Source organism: Vicugna pacos, chromosome 2 (genome assembly GCF_048564905.1).
Source record: "Vicugna pacos chromosome 2, VicPac4, whole genome shotgun sequence".
In the NCBI taxonomy this organism is placed as follows: domain Eukaryota; kingdom Metazoa; phylum Chordata; class Mammalia; order Artiodactyla; family Camelidae; genus Vicugna; species Vicugna pacos.
The window spans coordinates 25,363,978-25,383,378 of NC_132988.1; the positions used below are offsets into that span (position 1 = coordinate 25,363,978).

General features: G+C 33.7%; 1 long non-coding RNA gene across 1 annotated transcript in view; it reads left to right on the top strand.

Annotated features, from left to right (window-relative positions):
- Positions 1 to 18,158, top strand: part of LOC140700016 (uncharacterized) — a 46,520-nt gene extending 28,362 nt beyond the window's left edge. Inside the window, exons 2-4 of the long non-coding RNA XR_012078216.1 lie at positions 5,385 to 5,540; positions 8,538 to 8,641; positions 18,042 to 18,158. This is a non-coding gene — a long non-coding RNA (uncharacterized lncRNA). The remainder of the gene's footprint in view (positions 1 to 5,384; positions 5,541 to 8,537; positions 8,642 to 18,041) is intronic.
- The last annotated feature ends 1,243 nt before the right edge of the window (positions 18,159 to 19,401 follow it).

The following is a 19,401-nucleotide window of genomic DNA, read 5'->3' on the forward strand; positions in this document are numbered from 1 at the left end:
TTTTACATTTTAGTTTATAATCAGTTTGATTTTATTTGTGAACATCTTATAAGTCAGATTAAAGTTTATTTATCTTTATATTTTCATCCAAATCATGAAGCACTATTTATTTGAAAGAATATCCTTTGTCCACTAAAATGACTTTGCATGTTTAGCAAAAATCAATTGACCCTTTATATGTGGGTGTATTTCTGGACTGTCTTTTCTGTTCCATTGATCTATTTTTCTATCTTGACACTAATACTACACTCCCTTGTTTAATACATTTTTATAATAAATCTTGAGGTTAGGTAGTATAAGTCTTACAAGTTTTCTCTTTTCAAAGTTGTTATGGCAAATCTAGGTTTTTTGTACTTCAGTAAGAATTTTTAAATGTTTCTGTTTTTAAAATAAGGTGTGCTGAAATTTTGATTGGAATTCCCTTCAGTTTGTATATCAGGATATAACAAGTGGAAGTTTATGGCTCAAATCTACCTACCATAAATTTTTGTAAATAAAGTTTTATTGGAACTTAGTCACTCCTGCTCTTTATATGCTGCCCGCAGCTTCCTTCATGCTACAGTGGGCAGAGTTGAGTAGTAGATATGATCATTATTCTTAGATTTTTTAAAATGATTTTGATAATTGTAGTGAACATTATTTTCTTTAGTTATATATTAAACCAATAATTATATCAGTAATAAATTGAATAATTAAATGTTAATCCGCACTTCCTTAAACTTTCCTTATGGTTCTAATAATTTCTAGAGGATATTCCAACATTCTCTAAAAGTATTAAATAATAAAGTTTGAAATAGGTATCTAATTTTTGTTCCTGAAACTCAGGCATCTTGTCATTTTGTTAAACTCAATGCCAACAGCAATGAGAAAATTTATACAAAGATGATAGAGGGATAGGTGGATAATGCCAAGAAAGATTACTCATTCACTGTTACGCTACAGTAATTCAGTAATTAGAAATTAATAGTAAAATGTCAAGATACCTTACAAATGTCTTTTGACATAATTATATAGTTTTGCACATCCAAATATTTATATAGACAAGTATATTTATTGCATTTTTATTAATGAAAATTCTTGGCACGCCTTAAATCCTTATTGGTTATAAGGTAATTTTCTTTCAAAAACATCTGGATTCTCTTTATAGACTTTTAATTTCTATTTAGTATTTATTTTAACATTTTATTTAATATTTATTTATTGATATTTTTAATGAAATTGATAACAGTTGTAACCATGTATTAACTTTGTCATTTTTTACTCTACAGTGGATTCATAAAGTCAATTGGAAGTCTATAAAAATCTGAAATAATTTAATGACACTGAAATTTTTATACTTTAAATATTTTGAACTAATTTACCTGTGAAGGGATCATTCTTTTGCTTTTTTATAGGAAAATCCTGAAAGTATAATTTCTTCTAAGACTGTTCTATTATTTCTGTTTCTCCTTTTTATGATTAACTGACAAGGATTTCCCCCAACCCCCTTGCCAAATTTTGTGTTTCAATGAGATTATCCAATTTATAATTAATGATTATACATCATATTACATTTATTTAATTTCTACTCTTTTCTTATTGCTTTGTGATTTTTCAAGATTCTATTAATATATTTTTCTCTGACTCAGAGATTCTTTCCTCAGTAGTGTTCAGTTTACTAATAAGCCCATCAATGGAGTTCTTTGCTTTTGTCAGTGTTTTCTACCCCTAGCATTTTTTTTTCCTCCTTAGGATTTCCATCTCTCTGGTTTCATTGTTTCTCTGTTCTTGCACTCTACTTTACCCACTAGAACTCATTGTATTAATCACAGTTGTTTTAAATTCTTAGTCTGATAATTTCAACATCTCTGCCATTTCTGTTGCTTGCTGTCTCTTCATATTGTATTTTTTGATTTTTGTATGCATTGTAAATTTTTTCTTAATAGCTGAACATGATGTACCAGGTAAAAGGAACTACTATAAATAGGCCTTTAAATATGTGGTGATGAGATGTGGATGTAGGGAAGCATTTTCTAACCCTGTTATTAGATCTCAGTCTTCTATTCAGTGAACTGTCTCTGGACTGTGAACTTCATAAATATTTCTCCATTTTTTTCTCCTTGTTTAGCTGGGATGGGATGACTACAGTGGGTTGGACTTGGGTATTTTTCTTCTACTATGTTGGAGGCTAGACCAGCTGGAGTTGGTTATTTTCCTCCCACAGGTCACTTAGGCTCTGATAATAACCCCAGCAGTTTGGGCTCTGGATAACTAGTTTTACATGATGGCAGGCCTTGTCAGAAGGGCAGAGTGCTCTGTATTTAAAAATGGTTCCATCCCCTCTCCCCTTGGAGGAAGCCCTGGAAGATTTGTCTCCAGTATTTACTGTGGTAATCTGGTTGAGCTGCCAAAGGTAAATCTCACAATATTGCATGTCTCCCCCATGACCAGGTCCCCATGGAGTTATCTCTTAGATTGTTCACTCCGAGCCTCCAGCAATTTGTTAATTCTAGTTCAGGTTGTCCTACCCAGGCACTGACTCCATGGTACTTTCTACTCAAAAGTTTCTCCTCCTAATAAGCGGACACTCCCTATACTTGCCTATCCATCTCTCTAATCTTGGGAACAAAGTATTCCCTGTTTCCTTCCCTCTCTTTTGCACTGAAAAATAGTTGTTTGTTTTTCAGTCTGTTCAGTTCTTCAATGAGCAGTTAAGCTGGAGTGGAGATTTTCAAGCTTCTTACACTTGGAACTAGAAACCTTCAATTCTCATAAAGATGTCTCATCACGAATAATACCATCTGAACAGGTTGACAGTTCCATTGGTTTTTGAGACCTTCCCCTTGTTATTCAAGCAAAATTTTTTTATTTCCTTTTGCTTCAGAACATCAGCTATAGAATGCTTCCCTAGCAGACACTAGTAGTTTTTAACTTCTCCAGCAACTTTTAAATTGTTCACTTCTACTGAGTTTGTGAATCATTTTCCAAAGCATAACATCTCCATCAAGGAGGCCAAAATTTAGGCATAATGGAATTTCTTTTTGTACTAGTTTTATATTTTATTTCTACTTTTAATTCTACATATTCAGGATTATGTCTACAACATGTCTCCTTTTAAAATTACATTGATATTCTTGTTACTAAGATATGGTCAATTTTCATTGTTTCAAAATAGACAGTGTATTTACAGATTGCATGGCTTCATCTTTATGTATTTTCACCAATTTTACTTGTTATGTTTCTTAGTAAATATGTTTAATAATCTGACATGTTGTATATTTTTACATCTTAAATATTTCATTTATTAAATAAAAATTTAAGTGTCTTGCTTTAAATTAAGATAAAAAAAGAAAAAAATTCCAAATATCCCAACATAAATGACAGATTTTCTTTTTCATGATGAGTATACACAGTAAATATAAATACAGACCCAGACATATGCATGCATATCAGTTGGTGTATAAATTAATATTTTTATACACAATACTAGTAAATAAAAAGTGTCAATAAAAAGGAATAGGCTCTTCAAATGCATTAGTTTGTGTTACATTTTAACTATCTAATATAAATTATTGATTGTTTTGGAAATATTTTGAAAAATTACCACAGTATTTCTTTCTATTAGAGACAGTGTTCATAAACTTCACAAATATATTAGTATTACATTTTTCATAAATTTCCTATTTAGCTGTACCCAGAGCCAAACCACTCTTATTTTGATTTTCTGTCTGTTCTAGTGAATCTATGGGATTTTAATTACTTTACAGATGATTATCTTGAGTGATAATAATATAGACTTTAGCCTAATTAACAGATTTGTTAATTGTGTTATTATGTTTACAAACATTAGATGAAATTTGATTTTAATCAGACTACACGATTGTGTTTTTAAGAGTAAAATATTTCTTGTTTTTAGTCAGTTTTGGTAATAGAGTGAAAATTATTTATTTCCACTTATCTGAACATAGAAATTAACTGTTCATATGATATGATATTTCCATTTCTGATTTTTCAATAATCACTATCCAACTAATTTTATATAAATCAGCATTCATCTTAATTCTTTTTTGGCAAAAGATATTTTATAAGAATTGCAGGGAAACTACCAAAATGATCCCATATGTTTGCATCACCACAATGGATTAATCTCAAAACTTCTGGAAGCCACAGCCTAAGATTTCAACTGGCTGTGTCTATGTATTGCCAGAGAATGAGAGTCCCTTCTCTTCCATCTTCTAAATTTGCACTGTCAGCGTCTATTTTGGGAACATATTGGAAAGGAATTTGGGGAAATGCATTTTCAAGCTTGTCTCACATGATATAGAAAAGCAGGTAGGTGACAGAAATGATGTTGAATTGCCAACATTTTATGTTAACATGGCCATACCTTTTGTGACCCCATACAAACATTTATCTGTATTAAAGCTATTAAACATCAACAACCCTGTCATTCCTCTACCTAATACTGTCAACTCATTTATAGTACAATAAACAATATGTTTACTGTCTCTAAAATTATGAGTACATAATTCCATAAATCTCTTTATCCATATCTGGAGTGTTTTACCTTACTAAACTCAGTCTCAATATCCCTTTGATATCTCTTCTAAATACTAAAATACAAAGTTAAATATATGCAGATAAATTTTAAGTAAAAGGGTAGGATGAAGGCAGAGGGGGAAAATTGGCTAATATACACAAACATACAATTTTTTCTATTAAGCTGCTAAGAGAGAGCTTTCTATGAGATCATAGAAAATATTGAAAAAAAAAAGGGGAACATTGAAGCAGGAGTAGGTTCAGTGGATTCTTCACTTATTTAAGCAACTACTTGTTCCTTCAGGACGATTGAGAATTGAACTTCTTATCAAAAAGAGAGTCCTGCTACATACCACAAATTTAGTGTAAAGTAGGGATTATGTCCATATTATGATAGGTAACTCAGGTTCATGGGTCTTTTAAAGCATTCAGTCTCCATAGGGCTCAGTGGTAAATTGATTTCTGTTTTTAAAAAAGAGAATGTCTTTTCTCGAGAAGAGAACAAGAATATTCTCTAAAGCCCTAAGAGTCTGTGCTGTGATATTCCTACCAGTAATTGGCAGAAGTTTCATAAAGTTTTCTTATCTTCCAGAGAAACTTGAAATAGGATCAGATAGGGATACACTGGATCGTTTGGTCGAAGAAGCAGAATAGCTCACATTGCATTCTGAAACTGATAAGGGCCTTTTTTTAAAAAACTCTGCATCCTATTCAAAATTGAAAGCTGAACAGTTCACTCCAGTTAAATCTGGGGAAGGAGATCCCAGGCAGAGGAAATAGTACATGCAAATTTGATTTTGTCACTTTTACTGTCCAAAGGGGCCAGTCAACATCTGTTTCTTGTTTTGTTTGTTTTTGTGTTACAGGGTACACGGTATAGCAACTGGTTCTTAATTTTGGAGCAAACACCTCAACATGCTCAAGATCATGTATTAAAATAACTCCTCTTAGTCTTAAGTCCCTGCGTGACTATGATGACAGTTTCCCATAGAGCTGTTTTGGATATTTAATGTGGACAAAAGGTAAACCTTTATTATGATAATTAAATGAAATTTTAGATTTGTATGCTAATTTATCAAAGCCTAGCTTATCTTGAATGATATAAATGCAATGAGAACATTGAGAGCTTTCTGTTTTATACTTACGAAGTATGTTTATTCTTGTACTGAATTTTTATTTAGGGCTTAGTTTCTCTTTCAGGGGACTGTGTTTGGAGCAGTGAAAAAAAAGAGAGAGAGAACCATAAGAAAGAGACAGAAACAGAGACAGAGATAGAGATATTTACCCTCCAGAGTTGGAAGGCAAATATCAAACCAAATGAAAAAAAGTGAAATTGTATACTATTTTAATGGTGATAAAGCTGAGGAGAAAAAGGGAAGCAAGCAAAATACGGAGTGTTGTGATAGAAGGTTACATTGTTAGATAGATGGCCTCACTAAGTAACTTTGAGGAAAGAAACATTAGCCAGGAGGAAATGCTGGATTTTACCATTCCAGTTAGAAAGTACAGAGTGTCGAAAATCTCTAAAACTAGACAGTGCCCAATTCCTTCAAAAAAGAGAACAAAACATGGCTCCAACTGGAGATGATTTTTCTTTGCTTTGAATATTTTACCCCAATCTTCCTCTATCTGGTTAATTATTCATTATTCAGATTAAACTCCTCTGAAAACCTTACTGTTCATTCATTTGTTCAACAAATACCCATTTTATTCTATGTCAGATATCACAGATTGTCCCCCAAACTGCAGTGAAAAATGATTAGAATAATGCAAAAAAAGCATGACAAAAACATATTTCTGAAGCGACATGGGGAAGTATTTCAAAATAGTAGAATATATTTGATTATTTGCTAGAGACTGACAGGGAAGTAGGAGATGGAGCTGGAAAGATTTTTTTTTAGGGATTTTGTATGTCCTCTAATTTTGTTCATCTCTGGTTGCATATAAAAATATCCTCTGCTACACTTTTTGGGAATGAAAAAGAATTTCAAATTTGCCTCATCCCCGTATCTTCATCTCTTAGTACTGAATCTTTGCGTACATAGTCAGTGACAAACTCAAGTATTTAACTATTGGTGCCACATTTTAATTTTCTAATATAGTCCTCAAATCTTCAAATTATAATATAAAAATGCTCTCTATGGGTGGTCATATTTTGGAAATAGTTTTTCATCAAATCATTTCTCCAGAAATAAAACTCTTGAATCTATTTTTTTCCATGTTTCCTTCTTTCTCTCCTCTCCCACTTTCCTTCCTACCTTTTCCTTCCTTTCTCCTTTCCTTCCTTTCTTCTTTTTGCTTTGTTATTTTTTCAAGATAAGATATATACCTGATAGGTGTTGCCAAAAAATTGGGTTTATCTATCAATTGGTTAGCATATTTTTTAAAATTTTCTATAAAATACACACTGAAGCTAGACTGTTTTCTTTATTTGTGCCCTGAATTAATGAAACGTTTGCTCTTGCTGGGAGAATATAATCTTTAGGATTAATTTCAACGTTGACAGATAAACATTCAATTAGATTAAATTTCTCCATAAATTCCACAATATACTTTAAAGCCCAGGAATATAGAAGGTAGATTTCACCTATTGACATTAACTTTTATTGATGAAAAGAGTTTGAAATATAATGAAATTATAAAAGAAAGAAATGATCATTGTGACATAAAGTAACAAACAAGTGGGTTTGTGACATTTAGTGCAAACAGATGGACTTTTATTTTGTGTATATATAGTACTTAGAACCTAGCCTGATATGATTGATCCTAAATACTTACTAAAAGCATCTATAAATTTCAGTTCTTCAGTCATCTAGAGAATCAACTCTATTGTGTTTCTCTAGATTGGCTGCATTCATGGACCATTACATTCTGAAGAGAGGGTTTCATTGTATAATAAAATATTCTGTAAACCCAGGGTTATATGGGACATTTCTCAATATCATTCTTATGTATGTATCATGATTTACACTTATGAATAAACTGTGACAACAAAAACATACTGTTTTTAAACATTTACAAATAAGACAAACTCCCCAAGTTCTAATTCAAGAAATATTCAACTTAAAAGATAGCTGTGCTATAAAAAATGGTAACTCTGAAAAGATATGCTTGTAATTTAGGATCAACCTTTCCATTGGTGTCTATTATAGCATATTCATACATAACAAGTGTTTGGAATAGTTATTTTAGGAGGTATAATATTCGTTATTTGTAAGTTGGAATGATCACTGTAATATATATGTGTACATTTTGCATATATATCTACGTATATACACATAAACATATATTTTTTAAATGTATAATATATGTGCATTATACATCTTGAAAAGCTAGTATCTAAAGTGCTTATTGTAGGCTAAATCCCATTTATTGCCCAACAATGTCAGTGTGTTATTGAGGTTGTCTAGATATAGTTACATGTATTTTGAAAAAATGTACTTAGCTGTAATATTTTCAAAAGCAATATCAATTAATAAGAATATACGTATTTCTTTATAAAGTCATTGAAACCTTTCCATGATTGTAATTACTTGTGTAAAATATAAGATAAGATAGAGAAGGTGTTCAGAGCATGTCATTCCAAAATATGCCAATTTGATATATTGATTATTTTGATTTAAAGGCATTTGAGAAATTGCAAATCTAAAAAAATCCTCCTTTTCTTCCTGAAAGTAAGAGAAAAAACTCCCATATGAAAAGTGCCTTTCCTATACTAGCAGGAAGGAAGATACTGTTATTATAAGAGATGGGGTATTGGGGCTGAGAAATCTGTTCACAAAAACCTTGTTAAACTACCTTTATCTTCCTAATTACTTCTCCACAATTTATTACCCCTATTCCAAACACTTTATCCTATCATTTCTCTACAAATTTACTGTTCTTTGTTGAAAATGCTATATAAGCTGGAATTCTAAGCCACCATTTTGAGTTGCTTTTGGTTTAGAATTCTTCCACGTGATGTGGGCTGCATGTGTTAATGAACTATCTTTCTCTGTTAATTTGTCTTTCTGTTATAGGTGTCTCAGCCAGGAACTCAGAGGGGTAGGGGAAAATTAGCTTTCTTCTCTGCAAGGGAAACCCACAGAGGTGGGCAGAGCACTAGAGCCAAGTTTGCCTTGAGGTAAGTTACAGAAGCTGATTTGGGCTTTAGTTTTCTTTGCTTTAGCAGCTTCTGGGAATAGAGAGCAACTCTGCAAACCAAGAGAAGGTCAAATAAAAGACAAACCCATTAAAACTGAGAACCCACAGATTTATCCCCTCTGAAAGTACACAAGTCCCACCTCCAGTCTTTTTTTTTTTGAACATTTTTTATTGATTTATAATCATTTTACAATGTTGTATCAAATTCCAGTGTAGAGCACAATTTTTCAGTTATACATGAACATATATATATTCATTGTCACATTTTTTTTCTCTGTGAGCTACCATAAGATCTTGTATATATTTCCCTGTGCTATACAATATAATCTTGTTTATCTATTCCACAATTTTGAAATCCCAGTGTATCCCTCCCCACCCCTCGCCCCCTTGGCAACCACAAGTGTGTATTCTATGTCTATGAGTCTATTTCTGTTTTGTATTTATGCTTTGTTTGTTTGTTCGTTGTAGATTCCACATATAAGCGATCTCATATGTTATTTTTATTTCTCTTTCTGGCTTACTTCACTTAGAATGACATTCTCCAGGAGCATACGTGTTGCTGCAAATGGCGTTATGTTGTCAGTTTTTATGGCTGAATAATACTCCATTGCATAAATATACCACTTCTTCTTTATCCAGTCATCTGTTGATGGACATTTAGGCTGTTTTCATGTCTTGGCTATTGTAAATAATGCAGCTATGAACATTGGGGTGCAGGTGTCATCCTGAAGTAGGGTTCCTTCTGGTTATATGCCCAGGAGTGGGATTCCTGGGTCATGCGGTGAGTCTCTTCCTAGTCTTCTGAGTAATCTCTATACTGTTTTCCACAGTGCCTGTACCAAACTGCATTCCCACCAGCAGTGTAGGAGGGTTCCCTTTTCTCCACAGCCTCTCCAGCCTTTGTCATTTATGGATTTTTGAATGATGGCCATTCTGACTGGTGTGAGGTAACACCTCATTGTAGTTTTGATTTGCATTTCTCTGATAATTAGTGATATTGAGCATTTTTTCATGTGTCTATTGATCATTTGTATGTCTTCTTTGGAGAATTGCTTGTTTAAGTCTTCTGCCCATTTTTGGATTGAGTTGTTTGTTTTTTTCTTATTAAGTCGTATGAGCTGCTTATATATTCTGGAGATCAAACCTTTGTCGGTTTCATTTGCAAAAATTTTCTTCCATTCCATAGGTTGTCTTTTTGTTTTGTGATTTCCTTTGCTGTGCAGAAGCTTGTAAGTTTCATTAAGTCCCACTTGTTTATTCTTGCTTTTATTTCTATTGCTTGAGTAGACTGTTCTAGGAGAACATTTTTTAGATGTATGTCAGATAATGTTTTGCCTATATTTTCTTCAAGGAGGTTTATTGTATCTTGTCTTATGTGTAAGTCTTTGATCCATTTTGAGTTGATTTTTGTGTATGGTGTAAGGGAGTGTTCTAGCTTCATTGCTTTACATGCTACTGTCCAGTTTTCCCAACATCATCTGCTGAAGAGACTGTCTTTATTCCATTGTATATTCTTGCCTCCTTTGTCGAAGATTAGTTGACCAAAGGTTTGTGGGTTCATTTCTGGGCTCTCTATTCTGTTCCGTTGGTCTATATGTCTGTTTTTGTACCAATACCATGCTGTCTTGATGACTGTAGCTCTGTAGTATTGTCTGAAGTCTGGGAGAGTTATTCCTCCAGCCTCTTTCTTTCTCTTCAGTAATGCTTTGGCAATTCTAGATCTTTGATGCTTCCATATAAATTTTGTTATGATTTGTTCTAGTTCTGTGAAATATGTCCTGGGTAATTGGATAGGGATTGCATTAAATCTGTAGATTGCCTTGGGCAGTGTGACCATTGTAACAATATTGATTCTTCCAAACCAAGAGCATGGGATATCTTTCCATTTTGTAAAATCTTTAATTTCCTTCATCAATGGTTTATAGTTTTCTGTGTGTGATTCTTTCACCTCCTTGGTTAGATTTATTCCTAGGTATTTTATTACTTTGGGTGCTATTTTAAAGGGGATTGTTTCTTTACTTTCTTTTTCTGTTGATTCATCATTAGTGTAAAGAAATGCCACTGATTTTTGAATGTTAATCTTGTAACCTGCTACCTTGGTGAATTCTTCGATCAGCTCTAGTAGTTTTTGTGTGGACCTTTTAGGGTCTTCTATATATAGTAACATGTCGTCAACATATACTGGCACTTTTACCTCTTCTTTTCCAATTTGGATCCCTTTTATTTCTTTCTCTTGCCTGATTACTGTGTCTAGGACTTCCAAGACTATGTTGAATAGGAGCAGTGATAGTGGGCATCCTTGTGTTCTCCCAGATTTTAGTGGGAAGCTTTTGAGTTTTTCACCATTGAGTACTATGCTGGCTGTAGGTTTGTCATATATAGCTTTTATGATTTTGATATATGTTCCCTCTATATCCACTTTGGCGAGAGTTTTTATCATAAATGGATGTTGAATTTTATCAAATGCTTTTTCTGCATCTATTGAGATGATCATGTGGTTTTTGTCCTTTCTCTCGTTGATGTGATGTATTAAATTGATTGATTTGCATAAGTTCAACCACTCTGGTGTCCCTGGGATGAACCCCACTTGGTCATGATGTATAATCTTTTTTATGTGTTGTTGCATCCTATTTGCTAATATTTTGGTGAGGATTTTGGCATCTATGTTCATCAGTGATATTGGCCTATAATTCTTTTTTTTTGGTAGTGTCTTTGCCTGGTTTTGGTATCAGGATGATGGTGGCTTCATAGAATGAGTTTGGGAGTATTCCCTCCTTTTCAATCTTCTGGAAGAGTTTGAGAAGGACTGGTATGAGTTCTTCTTTGTATGTTTGGTAGAATTCCCCGGTGAAGCCGTCTGGTCTTGGACTTTTATTTGTAGGGAGATTTTTTATTGCTATTTCAATTTCATTTCTAGTGATCAGATTTTTCAAGTGGTCAGTGTCTTCTTGATTCAGTCTTGGTGGACTGTATGTTTCCAGAAACTTGTCGATCTCCTCTAGGTTATCCAGTTTGGTTCCATATGGTTTTTCATAATACTCTCTTATGATAGTCTGTATTTCTATTTTATTTGTTGTAATTTCTCCATTTTCCTTTCTTGTTTTGCTAATTTGTTCTCTCTCTTTTTTCTTCTTTGTGAGTTTGGCCAGAGGTTTGTCGATTTTATTTACTTTTTCAAAAAAACAGCTTTTGGTTTGATTGATTTTTCTATGGTTGTTTTTTTTATCTCTATTTCATTTATTTCCTCCCTAATCTTTATAATTTCCTTCCTTCTGCTGCCTTTTGGGGTTTTTTGTTCTTCTTTTTATAGTTCTTTTAGCTGGTGGGTTTGTTTAATTGTTTATTTGAGATTGTTCTTTTTTGAGGAAGGCCTGTATTGCTATAAACTTCCCTCTTAGCACTGCCTTTGCTGTGTGCCATAGATTTTGAGTGGTTGTGCTTTCATTGTCATTTGTCTCAAGGTATTTTTTAATTTCAGCTTTGATTTCCTCATTTACTCATTAGTTTTTAATAGCATATTGTTTAATCTCAATGCTTTCCTTTTTTTCTCCTTTGTTTCTCTGTTGTTGATTTCTAGTTTCATGGCATTGTGGTCAGTAAAGATGCTTGAGACAATTTCTATCTTCTTAAAATTGTTGAGGTTTCTTCTGTGCCCAAGTACATGATCAATCCTGGAAAATGTTCCATGTGCACTTGAAAAGAATGTATATCCTATTTTTGGGGGGGTGTAATGCTCTGAAAATATCCACCAAATCTAAGTTTTCTATTGTATTATTTAATTTTTCTGTTGCCTTATTTATTTTCTGTCTGGAAGATCTGTCTAGTGTTGTTAATGCAATGTTAAAATCTCCAACTATGATTGTATTCCCATCAATATCCCCCTTTATCTCTGTTAGTAATTGTTTTATGTACTTAGGTTCTCCTACATTGGATATATATATATTAACGAGTGTAATATCCTTATCTTGTATTACTCCTTTAATCATTATAAAATGTCCTTCTTTATCTTTCTTTATGGCCTTTATTTTTGTCTGAAATCAGTACTGCTACACCTGCTTTTTTGGCTTTTCCATTTGCATGGAATATCCTTTTCCATCCTTTCACTCTCAATCTATATGTGTCCTCCCTAAAGTGGGTCTCTTGTATGCAGCATATTGAAGGTTCTCGCTTTATTATCCAGTCTGCTACTTTATGTCTTTTGACTGGAGCATTTAGTCCATTAACATTTACAGTAATTAATGATAGATGTGTGTTTATTGGCCATTTTGAACTTATCTTTGCAGTTGATTTGGTATTTCCTCTTTGTTCCTTTCTTCTTCGTTTTGTTTGGTAATTTTCCTTTGTATTATCATGGATTTTATTTAGTTTTTGTGACTCCCTTGTAGGTTTTTGGCTTGTGGTTACCCTTTTTTGTAAGTCTATTAGCCCATTACTATAACTGTTTTTATTAAACTCTTAGTAACATGATCTCAAACCCATCCTACCGAGAACAAAAAATTTTAAAAAGAAAGAAAAAAAATCTATATTTTCCTGCCTCCCTCTCCCACTCTTAATGATTTAAATGTCTTGTTTTACAATTTCATGTTTATTTTATTTGTAATTCATGAGTTATCACCTTTCCAGTTGTGAGTTTCTCATTTCTGTAGCATCCTGCTGCTTTTCTATTTAGAGTAGACCTTTCAATATTTCTTTTAGCATGGGTTTAGTGTAGCTAAACTCTTGTAGCTTTTTCTTGTCTGTGAAATTCTTTATGTCTCCTTCTATCCTAAAGGATAGCCTTGCTGGATAAGGTATCCTAGGCTGCATCTTTGTTTCATTCAGGACTTTGAATATATTTTGCCACTCCCTTCTGACCTGTAGTGTTTGTGTAGAGAAATCAGCTGAGAGCCTTATGGGGGTTCCCTTGTAACTCATTCTTTGCTTTTCTTTTGCTGCCTTTAGGATCATTTCTTTATTCTTGACTCTGGCCATCTTGATTATGATGTCTTGGTGTGAGTCTGTTTTGGGTTTTTACTGTTTGGGACCCTCTGAGCTTCCTGTACTTGGATATCTGATTTCTTCTTTAAGTTTGGGAAGTTTTCAATCATGATTTCTTCCAATATCTTTTCAATCCACTTTGACTTTCTTTCCCTTCTGGGACCCCTACTATGCGAAGATTGGCACCCACCTCCAGTCTTTAGTGACTGCAAGGAAGGTGTTACTGAATAGTCATAGAATTAAATTAATCATCCTTGTGAAGTTATCATCATAAATTTGCCCTAATGTAGACTTGCAATACAGATTCATATTATCTATGTTGAAAACATAGATAAAATAAGACAAAGAGCACCAAGCCATGTGTTTAATTTGAATGGTCTTGGACTAATAGTTGCCCAGTGCCTGAAAGATGCAAACACCTATCCATTCTGGAGGAATAATTTATTCTCCAAGGCTTGAAATAATTTTCACACTTTTTCACTGAATGTCACACACAGAAAAGTCTTGGTATAAGTGTATATCTTTTCCTTGTCTATAAATATGGAGGGAGGTGGATGAAGGAAAGGAAAATAATGTTACACTATAGGAAATTGGGATGTATTATCTAAAATGGAAAAATCGGGAAATAGTAAAATAACATGCATACGAAACCCACTAAATGAACTAAATTCAATATAGTGTAACTCAGGGGGAAAAACTTCTTCTGCTGTCTCTTTCTATATACTATGTAGATTATTTCTTCACCACTTTTAAAAGAACTGTTCTGCAGGCCTCATAATTTTTGCATAAAGTAGTGTCACTTTCATCCACAAGAAGGATCTACTCTGTTAAAAAAATGTCCATTCCAATATCATATTCATATAACTCTATACCTTTGCTCACTTTAACTCTTATTTCCTCTTCCAATCCACCTCAAACCTATGAATCTTTAGTAGGAGTGAGGGGAAGCAGGAATTGGTTTTCAGTCTCACAACTGTACCTCCTCACCATCCCTAAATTCTGTCCACTTCTCTGCAATCCACCTGAGGGCCCCTACTCCAGATTATTGTCATCTCCTGCCTGAAACTGTAAACCACTTTTCCATATTTCAAGTTTAACTCCCTGGAACTTATTCTCCATGATACAGCCAGGGAAGATTATTATCTAAAACTTTTATATTTTCTTTGGGAAATAAGAGGGCATCAAATAAACAAAAGTGAAGGGGAAAGTGGCAGGGTCATGAATGAAAAGAACCAAGAAAGTTTAAAATGAGCAAAGGAGGTTTTAAAAAAAAAAAGTAGGAGTGAGGGAAACAAGCAAAAGTTATGTCAACGACTTAACTGAAACCCATCCAGAGCACATTTTCATTGAAACAAATCTAAGTTTACTTAGTTTGTTATAGCAAGTTGAAGCCCACACCAGGGAAGAACAGGGACATTTTAATAAGGAGAAGTTGAGAGGCGCTTAAGAAAGGATTTAAAAAGAGGGGACCATTTCTGAATTTGAAGCAGTATTAATCTGATGATGGGATATCCCAATAATCTTTATCTAAGGGCAGGGATATTAGAGCATGACAAGGTTTGTCATTGATAAAGAAGCAGAGATCACTTTAAAATGAGGATGATATGCATTGAAAGGTGGGAGTCTTTGGTAACTGTGCCTGTGCCAGCCCAATTTTCATGTTGGATTGCCCCCAGTATCCATTTCTATTTCCTTCAAAGGAAAAAGAAAAAGGATTGACAGGAAGCATTCATCACCTAATTGATCTGGAGACCATAAATTTGCAGTGTCACAACTTTACCTGCTTTTATAATAGAGGTGAAACATTGGAAAACATCTGATTAATCTTAAATGGGTATTTTGTCAAGTGAGATAACTGAAATGAATGGGGCAAAGAAAGTTAGAAAAGTGACAAGATTTAGGTAGACTGATATACTATGAAATATTCATCAAATATGGAAGAAAATTAAGACAGGAAGAATCTGATCAGCAGAAATACAAGAAAGATTTGAGTTCTTTCAGAATTTGACAATAGGTATAGGCAAAAATAATGCTGTGTAGGAATGGAATAACAGCATTCATATTTTACTAATGGGAACCCTCTGGATGCTGACTAGATCCATGATGTAGTCATGCTAACTGAGGGTGAACTGAGGAAGGTTAATAGCACGAGAGATGATGTCTAGTCATGTTCAAGTTTCTCAGCTTGATGCCAGTGTGGAAAAAGCAGGCATAAACCGAGTACTCACTGATTTAATGAATGAGAAAGAATGAAAGGGATCTCAGTATAAAGTATGAAGGTCATGAAAAAAAATAAAAAGATTGAGAAACTTTATCTTCTTAAAGAAGTCTAAAGAACAATGACAAATGATGACATCATGTGATTCCAGAGCAGATAAAAATAACATTAGCAGGACAACTGATAAAAGTCAAATAAAATCTATATATTATATAAATAGTATTTTATGAAGGTTAATTTTGCAATATGTATTATTAAATGGTGATTATTTAAGATAATGTCCTTTCAAAAAACACACAATTATACAGGCAATTAATCAGATTAAATTAGCAACTCATTTATAACTTACACATACATGTGTGTATGTGCATGTTTATACACATATGTTTTGTAAAATACATAGGTAGAATATGAATGAAATTTGTAAGAGTTTTCTCTTTAATATTTTTTCAAATGTAGTGTGAGTTTAAGGTATTTCAAAATAAAAAGGTAAAAATAAATCTGAAGAGAACATGGGGTGCAGCATGCTGCCATGAACCTCAAATTCACAGATTCATTTAAGTAAGTGAAGAGAAGTGAAGAGGTCATGACTTAGAAAGAGCATCATGGCAGCAGGGATCGAAGAGGATGCTTACAATACTTCCTGACACCCAATTTTGTGGAATGTGGAAAATGAGCCACCCCAGGGAGAGGGGTGCAAAGACGGTAATAGCTCAGCACCTTCTTAGTATGCTTGAGATTCAGGATTCAATCCCCAGTACTTCCATTTTTTAAAAAAAAGTATTAAAAAAAGAAAGAAAATGAGCAACCTCTACTTGAAAGAGCTTAAGATAAAGTGCTGTATTCAGGAAAATGGTAAACTAAAATTATTTTATTACTATTATTGGAATAGAGACTAGATTCTCAAGCAAAGATAAAGGTAAGCTCATATATGAATAAGTTGATTTTTTTCAGTTAGTATTGAAATTAAATGTACATTATGTAGTTATTGTTTCTGTGTGAAACTAAGTGGCTCCTATTGGGACTGGGCATAGATACTTGGCTTCATTATACCAACGAATTGAGCCAAATGCCCAGACCCAGTAAGCCTACACTCCACAAACTGAGTGATTAACAATATGGATTTGGGGAAAAGAAATTGATAAATTAGTAAAATAGGTCCCAGTTTGGAAAACATAACCCAGTGAGAGTAAACTAAATAATGCACTCAAATTTCAACTAAAATAATATTTTTTTACACTTGATTTAATTTTAAGTCCAGGTTTTATTAATTCAATTCCACGATGACTGTAGCATATTATGAAGACGAAACAAAATGCAATTTAAACATGATTTTCCTACTTTCTGTATTCTGCATTGTCTATTTTGAAGATAATATCTAAATTTAATCTTATTGTACAAATAGCAGTGAAATAGAAATTTAAAAATAGTGCAACCTCTTTATTTGTCTGAATATAGGGAGCATAGTAATTAATAAAAGTATTTTAACTGGTTAAATATATTTTTAAATGTAATTATGTGGAGTTAGATGATGTATTTATTTGGAGTTGGATGGAACAGTTGCCATATTCTAACATTCAATTATGTATTCCTGTGGCATAAATCAAATTATTAATTTTGAAATTACTTCTTGAAAAATGCTTTTTTATAAGTGATAAACCCAAATTATTTTGACAGCATTCTATAATTTGTCCTGTGGCTTCTCCTGAGAACTGAAATTACTCAATGTCTTAGTGAATGTTAACACATTATGAGGTAGTGTCCCGGACAAAGTTATTAGCGGACAATTAAAATTGTCTTAGATTTCAAGGATATTGATGTACCTTTGAGGACATGCTGTATGAAAGATATGTTCTATGACACTGAAAACATATCAGTCAGAGTCCCAACTGGAGGTGTATGATATATGCAAATTAAGGTAATCTGAAGGTTTTTTTTTTTTTAATATGGGGATTCCTTATAAAGATGTGAGTGACGTGGAGTGGAATCTTAAATGTCAGTGCAGATTCCAGCACTAGCAGAAATGGAAAAAAATGAAGGGAGGGTGGGGTTATGGATTACATAGGAAAGAAATGGCTTTGAAGATTTGTCATCTGTATTCAAGGAATACAGCCAGCTTGTGTTGACTCTCTTGGGAGGGATCCTGAGGCTAGTTTTCCTGACCTATCGCTCCTTCATCCTTCAGTGTTCCTCTTGAAGCTCACCATTGATGCAACTCAACCAGAAGCCAGAGAGCCTGAGAGTCCTGCAGACATAGCCCGCGTATGAGGTTGTCTTGGGTCAAGAGCAGGGCTGGCAAGGTAGGAAAGTGGACGTGGAGGAAGAAGCAAGAAACAGCTATATTTAGAAGAGTTTGAGTGTGTTACAATAAGCATTGATGAACAACCCAATAAGAATAATTTTCTCTTTGGAGCTGAGTCTGAAATTTATTTAGGGGTTAAAAAAAAAAAGTGCACATAAGGAACAGGTTCAAAAGGAAAATTTCAGCTCCCTGTTTTCATTTTGATCTTAATCATAACAGTCTTAGACCATCGGGGCTGCTCTAATGAAATAGATGTAGTGGCTTATAGACAACACAAATGTAATGCTCACAATTATGAAGACTGGGAAGTCCAAGGTCAAGACACGGGTAGATTTGTTGTCTGATGAGAGCCTGATTCCTGGTTAATAGATAGCTGTCTTTTGGCTGTGTCCTCGCATGGCAGAAGCAGGGTAGGAAATCCCTGCAGACTTTTTTATAAGGGTACTAATCCCATTCATGAGGGCCCTGCTCTTATGACCTAATCAACTCCCCCAAAACCCATCTCCAAATAACATCACAATGGGGATAATTCTCAACCTATGAATTTTGGGAAACTCAAATACTCAGTCTATAAACAATAACTAAACAGCAAATGAATTCAAAAAGAGGAAAAGTGTAATAGACAAATCCAAGTTACAATTATCTAGCCTGGAGTGTGGGGGGTCCTGCATGAAATCTTTCACAGAAAGTTTCTTGTATCTCCCTAGGTACACACATTATGTATTTGTGTGTGTAAGTACACACACAGTGTGTGTGTAAGTACATACGATGTATAATCCACACTTTGTATCATACATAATGTATATTTTCACTGATTGTCACATAATACTCAAGAAATAGGATTACTGAACAATGCCTTACAGAGAACCACAGTAATTAATCCACTCAGATAGGCTGTTTATTTCAAGTGCTCCAGTTAGTGCTGGTTATATTTGTTATCCTGCAGCTGTACCTATAAATATTAGCAGTTTAAGACAGAGACGGTCACTCTTACCTGTAACTACGTTCTGGAATTCACAAATCTATACATTAAAAAGCCCAAGAGGGGAACCCTCCTACACTGCTGGTGGGAATGCAGTTTGGTGCAGCCACTGTGGAAAACAGTGTGGAATAGACTTACCATTTGACCCAGGAATCCCCCTCCTGGGCTTGTATCCAGAAGGAAATCTACTTCAGGATGACACCTGCATTCCAATGTTCATAGCAGCACTATTTACAATAGCCAAAACATGGAAACAGCCTA